The following is a 9,081-nucleotide window of genomic DNA, read 5'->3' on the forward strand; positions in this document are numbered from 1 at the left end:
ATACATATATATATATATATATTTTGAACCATGTGATATTTAAAGGAGTAGTTTTTCTTCTTTCTTCCCAGGTGTATTTAGCTTAGTTACCTCAATCACTAGAGGCTTATTTACTTTCTGTGATAGGTGGGTCCTTTCAAACAATCCTGACAATACAGAAGTATCCAAGGCCTGGTTTAGATACTCAAACTAGAGATTTCTTTAGAATATCAGAAATAAAAACTAGAGGTTCCTGGTCAAGGACTGAATAAATAGCTCATACTTTAATCAAACTATGATGTCTTTAAGTGTAACAGGGACAACATGCAGAAATAACTAAAACCCCTTTCTCTTAGGAAGTAGCACTAATAAATCCTACACTTGTATAGAAAATATTACTGCAGAATCAGTACATTTCTTTTTTTTAATATTTTGTTTGTTTATTTGACAGAGAGAGAGAGAGAGAGAACAAGCAGGCAGGCAGAGGGAGAAGCAGGCTTCTGGACACGGGTCTCATGACCTGAGCCAAAGGCAGATGCTTAACCGACTGAGTCACTCAGCAGTCCCCATTTCAATGCAATATAATGATAGCATATTTGCATAACACTCTTCAGTTTATAAAATATTTCCTTGTAGAGTCTCCCTTTGAGCTTGACAGCAATTCCATTAGGTAGGTATGACCTCTGGTATCATAGCCCCATTACCTGGTGAAAAAGTAGAGAGTTAGAAAGTGTAAGTGACTTGTCCAAGATCATATAATCAGATACAGAATTCAGGTTCTCTAAATCCAAAATCAGATCTTCTGAGCACTAAAGGACTGTACCTGTATATTTGTGACCACTTATGGGAAAAGATTTCAGGGCAGGTAATCCCACTTGTTCCAAAACAGCACTTCAGTCCCCCTGTCTCCCTGAACAATAATGGTGGCTCTTATTCTACCATTAACTTTTGGGAGATGCTTATAAAGCGTATGCTCTCTGTCACTGTCACTAGAAGACTTTGGAGAATTTAGTGAGGTAGTTAAAGGTCTAGAAGGTCTTGCTTGTTTCCCCAGTCCACTACCAATGTTCATATAAGTTCCATATATACTCAGATAGCATTTCCCCAAATTATGTAGAATGTACTTCTTTTTTTTAAAAGATTATTTATTTATTTGAGAGAGAGAGAGAGTGAGAGAGTAAGAGAGTGAGAGCACAAGCAGGGAGAGCAACAGAGGGAGAGGGAGAAGCAGGCTCCATGCTTACCAGGGAGCCTCATGCAGGGTTCCATCCCAGGACCCTGGGATCATGACCTGAGCTAAGGCAGATGATTAACCAACAGAACCACCTGGTGCCCCTGTAGAAGATACTTCTTAACTGTGTGATCTGCTTCTTCTTCTTCTTCTTCTTCTTCTTCTTTTTAAAGATTATTTATTTATTTATTTGACAGACAGAGATCACAAGTAGGCAGAGAGGCAGGCAGAGAGAGAGAGAGAGAGAGGAGGAAGCAGGCTTCCCGCTGAGCAGAGAGCCTGATGTGGGGCTCGATGTGGGGCTCGATCCTGGGATCATGACCTGAACTGAAGACAGAGGCTTAATCCCCTGAGCCACCCAGGCACCCCTGTTTCTTCTTCTTTTTAAAAAGATTTATTTACTTATTTGAGAGAGAGAGAGAGAATGAGAGAATGAGCAAGAGGTTCAGAAGGAGAGGGAAAGAAAATCTCACGTAGACTCTGCTGAGCACTGAGCCTGACATGGGGCTCTATCCCACTACTTGAGCTGAAACCAAAGATTGGAGGGCTTAACCAACTGCATCCAAGTGTCCCTTAACTGTGTGATCTTGTACAAATTACTTAACTCCTCTGGGCCCAGTTCCCTTTGTAAATAGGGATAGTAACAATCCCTACTGTGAGCATGAAAGAGTTGGTCTATTCAAATGAATAGACCAACTTAGACCAATTTAGAATAGTCTTGGCACATAGTAGTACTCAACAAATGTTGGACATTTTTATTAATACATACAAAGTGCTTGACAACCAGTATGTGCTCAGTAAGTGTGAGTTTAAAAAATTAAGGGAAGAGGAAGAAAGGAAGACAAACTATACAGAATTCATAGCTTTGAGAAGGCAGGCCTTGATGACTAGAAAGAGCAGCAGAACTAACATCTTCCCTCCTCCCCCAACTTATAAACGGTGACCGTAATGTAGCAGAACAGTGAACCTCTTCTGGTCCAGACTCTGCTAAAGTTTATCACCATTCATCAGGAAAATGCCAACAGTCCACTGGGCTGTGATTCACCGTGCCCATCAAAGATGGTGCCGGTAATGACCTCTGTTGCTGCCTCCTTGAGTGGGGTTTGAGCTGGGAAACCCAGGCATTTACCTACACATTTTTCAGGACTCTGAACCCCTGCTATTATGAATGGATTCACAGGTACTTTCTCAGCAAAAATGACAGCAATGCTTTTAGGAAGAATGTTCAAAAGCACGTTCACAAGACTGTTAAGCCAGGCATGTAAGTAAATGTGAATTAAGTCATCATAGTCTGGCTAATCTCTAAAGAGAATTGCCTGCCTTTGAGCAGCTAAGAAAAATAAAAGAAAGGATTAAATTATTTGCATGCAGTCAAACTAAATGGTAAGTTTGTCTTTAGGGCAAAATGTTTATATTACTTCCTACCAGGTATGCAAACAAGCTATTGTGCTGCTAGCTAAGAAGATTAAGTGCCCAGCTACCGGGTTTTCAAAACACTAAGTTCTAACTAGTCCTTGAGGAGGAAAAAACGCTCTTATACAGTATAGGATATAGAAAACCAGAAGGGACTGAGCTTCTAAGGCTTATGTTGGCATTGGCACTTTGGGTCTGCAGTGAGAATTAAATAGCTCAGGGTGATTTGCTTTTCTTTAAAAGAATGGGTGGTAGAAAACCAGGGAGTAATTACCTCTCTAGCAATCTACTCCACAGAGATGCAAGAAGTCAGAAGTAGGCAACGACAGATAAAAAACCATGCTAGGTCTTCTTCTTTGAGGATACCGAGTCCCTGTTTGGGGTTTGATATAATTCTTTCTCTTGAGAAATACAACATGAATTAATTTGACTTATATTAGTGTATAAAGGGAGATTGCAAAGTACTTTACAAGAAATTATGATGACAGATTCACATGAGGGGCATTTCTTCCCTAATGAAATTGTTGATATTTGTTTGGGGTTGATTGAAATTGAACATAGATTATTTTACTATTCACTGCTCCTCAACCCCAAACTTACTCTGACTTCCTTTTCTTTTACTCCCAACTTCCTCTTTCATGATATAGTGATATGTGATAATACTAATAACAACAATAGGAAAGATAGTACTTTAAATAGCTAAGATAGATGGAGTGCTTGTTTTATGCCAGTAACTGCCTTATGCATATTTCTTTCCTGCAACAATCTTAAGAGGTAGAAGTTTTCATTAATCCCATTCTAAAGATGTAGGGAATTGATATAACTTGTCCATTCTCATTTAGCTGGTGAACAGTAGACTTCAGATCCAAACTAGCTCTGAATTACTACTACTGCTACCTCTACTGCTAATACCACTATGACTGTGGCAACAACTACCACCACTACTACTTCCTGCTATCACTGTAACAACTGATGAGGGAGGAGGAGGCTGACTGAGGACAAAGCAAAAGCTGGCACCTTGCACCCCCTCTCCACCCACTCCCCTCAGTAATATGTGTGACATTCCTCAGGCACCTCTGGCTGCCCTAAAAGAAAAACAAATAGTTAACTTGCAGAGATCACAGTCCTGCAAGACAGGAGTCTTCCTTGGTTTACCAATGTCCTAGAGATGTACAACAAAGAAGCTATCTAACAATAGCACAATTTCCAGAGGCAAATAACTCAGTTCCTCAAGCCCTAAATGAAGTTGAATTTCTTCTAAACCCAAATCTCACTAACAAGGACACTTGATAGGAGAAATGTGGAACTTTATCTCTAGATCTCCAAGATGGTGTCGAGAATCATTCCCAAGCATATGGCCCACTGATATACATTTAAGGGTCTCACAAGAAGATTTTTACTACTAGTAATGAATAACCTTTCTCCCAACAATAGCTAGCCCCTCAAGGTCCTGGAGACCTTGCTTCCAAAATTCCTTAGAGACTAACATCACCCTCTTTGTCCTCACCTACCCAACTCCTGTGTATATATATAATCAGCCACTCCTCAGGATAACGGCGCAGCATCTCTGTCTGCCCACGGGTCCTGTCCCCGTGCTCTAATAAACCACCTTTTTGCACCAAAGACATCTTCAGAATTCTTTCTTAGCCGTTGGCTCCGAACCTCATCCCACCGAACATCACCTAGGTTCAAGAACTTCATCACAACTACAACAGCTTCAACCTGCAATTGCTACAACAGCAACAGCTGCCACAGTTATGACCGTGACTGCTGCTGCTGCTAGTACTGGAACTGAACACATACAAACATCAAATCACATAAAGCTCAGTGATAAAAATAATTGCGAGTCAGATATGAGCCTCTCTTTGTTAATGCTGCATCAGTAACTCCTCATGCTTTTCTGTTGAAGTAGCCCTACAGATAAATGAAAATGAGTAGAGAGGTTGGGCATGGCTTAAGACAACCCTATGGAAGACTAGAACTTCCAAGAAGTTTTATATCTTCTCAAGTGTTCGTTTTTATGCCATAATAAATCTGTATTGATTTTAATATAATTAAAAAATTTCCCCAATAGAGTTCGAGTAGAGTTGACAGAATAGAAGCTGTGCCAAGTAATCTAGTGCGTTTGTTTTCCCGGTGTACTTAGGTGTGTGAATTTGTGCACATTAGACTGAAAAACATGGATGTATGATGGCAAATACTTGATTGACTGCCATAAGGGCTAGAAGTTAATGCCAGCTCAACCTCCAGATCTTTGTTCGAATGCTGGCTCTTCGAGAAAGGTTTCCCTGCTTCCCCTTGTCTCTACAACTAGGCCAGTCCCTCTCTGACTCTCCCTCAACCCCAGACTCCAATTATTCTTGAATATTACTAACCCTTAGTAGTTTGTAAGACTGTTAAAACTTTTTCATGTAAATTACCTGAAGGCAAAGATCATGTCCAGCCTTTCCCCCCACTGTTAAATTCCTGGTTTTAGCACAGTGCTAGACACACAGGAGGGGCCTGAAACTATTTGTGAAATGAATGAATAGGGATGCTGGGTGGCTCAGTCAGTTAAGCCACTGCCTTCGGCTCAGGTCATGATCCTAGCATCCTGGGATCAAGGCCCACATCGGGCTCCTTGCTCAGCAGGGAGCCTGTTTCTCCCTCAGCCTCTGCCTGCCACTCTGTCTGCCTGTGTTCTCGCTCTGTCTCTCTCTCTCTTTCTAACAAATAAAAAAAAAAAAGAAAGAAATGAATGAATAAAGGAATGTATGAGCTTCCTGAAGAGTCAGCATTCCTCTGCTTCAGTCGGGTGCTGACGTGAGCAGCCTGTCTGGGTTTGACCGTCTTCTTTTCTCCAGAGCCAGTACAACTGGCATCTCATTTATTAGTCATCTTTGGGATGTGAGGTGGTTCTCTTATTGTGATGTATTCATATAAAATGAAATATGTATTGAAGTTTTAAGACATCATAAAGACTGTCATTTGGACAGGTGCCCATCTGGACACCCTGTGCTGGTTCCTGAGAACATTTTGGTGGAAGATAGCAAGATAGCACAGCTCTGACTTTCAGCCGTGTGTCTGTACCTTGCTCAGTGATATTAAATGTAGTGGGGTGCCTTCAGGTAGAGGACACTGGTGCCTATCTATCTTCTTTAGGAGCTGACTGCTACACATGTAAACACTTTCCTAATGGAGTACTCTTTGGGAATAACAGATTTACCTCCTTTGGCTAGTATTTTTTATAGAAACTTCAGGGAAAGTTGAATCCCCTTCAGGTTTCTTTTTGATTTTATTTTTGTTTTTTGGCCCTATACTATTTTGGTCAGCCCATGCTGGGCTGTTTAAATAACACTGTGAAATTATCACTTATCTGGCACTAGGGGGGATAGCAATGTTCCAATAACTGAAACTTATCCAGCTACATTGCAAACTTAAGAAAAAAATTACCTTTTATATAAAGCCTTCTGAAATATGTGATACCCATTATTGCCTACTTTTTAAATATAGGTAAGGTGAATATATTTCACCTTTATCTTCACTACTCAAGGTCAGAACTTTCAACATAGAATCATATTTAGACCTGGGTGGGTCTTGATTCAACCATCTGGTTCAACTATCTCAAAATAGACTGGAAGAGAATGAGGCCCAGAGAACTCTTGTGACTTTCTGAAGACTGCATAGCTGGGCAAATAGAGATATAGGTGAAAATGCAGCCCTCAGCTCTTAGTTGAGTGCCCTTCTCATTGTCCTTGATAAGAGGTTCTTTAGATATGTAGGGTTTTTTCTCTTTTCAATAAGTAGCTGTAAGCTACTGTGTTTATTAAGTTCTTTTTCCTTATTTTCAATTTTTTTCCCTGAATCCACTGTAATTGAAGAAGTCAGTTTTCATTTCTTGCTTTTATGATGTGTTTGTCTCTGTCCTTACTCTTATTTTTTTTTATGTTTTTTATTTTTTATTTATTTATTTTAAATTTATTTTTTATTTATTTTATTGGAGCATCAACTAACCTGTTCTGGTTAATATAAGCATGTTGAGTTTAATGTGCCAGTGGGATCACCAGGTGGAATTGTTCAGTAGGTAGGTGGATATACAGGGCTCAAGTATAGGGAAGGTCTAGAATGTGGATATAGATTGGTGAGCCATTCATAAATGTATGGTGGTTGATGGGAATGAATGAAATCAATCAAGACAAGTGAGCAGTGAAGGCTAAAGACAAAGTTCCAGAAGAAACAAAATTTAAGGAGAGGAGAAGAGCGAGAAGCCCACAAAAGATCAATAAAAAAGGAGTGGCCAGAGAGATAACAGTAATGTTCGAGAGAGTGGTATGAGTTTGGAGAGGTAGAGGGGGAAGGGGCTGTACAAAGAGTGGTTACTCTGAAGGTTCTCAACAGACAGGGTTTAGGCACTACATAGTTTAAAGAGGGCTTGGAGACCTTGTGTGTTGCATATGCAGAGACAACACAGTGATTTTATTGGCTGTGTATATTTATTGGGTCAGAGTTGAGGCAATTGATGAAAATCTTGGAGAAGTGAAGCTCTTCTCTTGGTGCTGCTGTTAGGTGTAGGAGACATTATGAAGGAAGAATGGCAGAAATATCATTCATTTAATATAGTACTTATCCTTCTAGACATGGGACATATAGCAGGGAAAAAAATTCTTATTCTCAAGGTATTCATCATCATTTCAAAGAAACAGAAAAATGTGTGATATTTCAGGTGATGGTAAGTACTAAAATTGGAAGGGAAGCATACATACATAGTAAAGTGACAGTGTGATAACTTATAAGGTATTTGGGGAAATTTGACACAGTGACATTTGAGCAGAGACCTGAATTGAGGGAGGGAGTAAACCTTCTAGAAATCTGGTGAGAAGTGTTCTAGGCCAATGAAACAGCAGAGGCAAAGGCCCTGGGGCAAGATTGTAGTTGGCACATTGGGGTGATAGCAGGGAGGCAGGGAGGACAGTGTGACTGGGGCAGGTGGGCTGGGGGAAGAGTGGCATGAGGTGATCTCACAGCACAGAGGCTGTGAGGACTGGTTCATGTGGACTTTGTGGGTCTCTAAACAACTGTGGCTTTTATTCTGAAAGAGCTGTGGTTCTCCTGGAATATTTTGAGTATTGAAATGGCTTGAAATGATTAACACTAAAAAAAAATTACTCTGGTGGCTCTGAGAGGAGAGAAATATAATTGTCAAGGGTGAACACAGGAGTTTCATTAGAAGGTGATTGCATAAGTCCTTTATCTGGACTGGGTAATGGTGGAGGTGGTAAGAAGTAGCTGCTTTTGGTTACATTTTGGTTATGCTTGTAAGATAGTATCAACAAGATATGCTGTTGGGCTGGATGGAGAAGAAAAGAGCAAAAGGGTTGAAGATAATTTCAAAGTTTTTTGTATGGGCAATTGGACAGATGGATTTTTTTTTTTAAGAGAAGGAGTTGACTGTAGAAGAAACAGTTTAGAGAGGAAAAATTTAGTATAACTTCCTTACATATTAAGTCTGAGACACCTTTGAGATATCTAAATGATGATAGTTTCTTGTTGGCAGTTGGAGACACAAAGCTAGAACTTTGGAAGAAGTCATAGCTGGAAATATCAACTCTGAAGTTGTTGTTTTATAGTTGGATTCTTACCCTGGAAGCCAAGTGAAGAAGGTATTTCAAGGAGTAAGGACTAATAATTCCTGTCATAGGCTGCTACTGTAAGAGGTTAGATGAAAGTTATGACCGTTGTTATGATAGATATTAAAAGCAGGTACAGTGAAATGGTTGGGGACAATATCTAGGTCAAGAAAGAATTGGCAGAGAGGTGTTTGATACTAAAAGTATAAATACATATTTTAATTGAGATTTTCAATAAAGGGGAAATGCTTGTTGTAGGGGAATGTTAGATCGGGAGGGACTTTCTAAAAGATAGGTGATTATTTTTCTATGTTTGTATATTAATGGGAATGATCTAGGGAAGAAATTAAATGATGTATGGGTAGAGTACCAAATCCTTTGGTAAGCAAGAACAGAAGGGATCCAAACCATCAGTTGAGGGATTGCCCTCTTACAAGGTGTAAACAGTTCATCATTTTAATAGGAGGGAAGGAAGAATGTGGGTACAAATGCAGGCAGATTTATGATTATGGGAAGGTATGAAATCTCTTATGACCGCCTCCATTTCCTCAGTGAAAAAGAAGCTATGTCATAGCAGAGAGAAAGGATAGCAGAAGAGATGTTGGAAGTTTGGGAGAGAAAAGGATAATGAGTATTCCTCTGGAGAATGGGAGACTGCAAAAACGATTAGGGAAGTATAATATGCATGTCAGGAAGCAGTAGAGTTCCCCTTGAAGTCTGTAGTCCTGAATTTCAGATGTGACCAATAACATTCATTATATGTTTGCCTACCCGGTGGCTTCAGAGCCTGTGATTGAGGGGCAGGTTCAGGGTTGGGGGTAAGGGATGTTAGAGTGTGTGCAATGTCATAAG

This window comes from Mustela erminea, chromosome 2 (genome assembly GCF_009829155.1).
Source record: "Mustela erminea isolate mMusErm1 chromosome 2, mMusErm1.Pri, whole genome shotgun sequence".
NCBI lineage: Eukaryota > Metazoa > Chordata > Mammalia > Carnivora > Mustelidae > Mustela > Mustela erminea.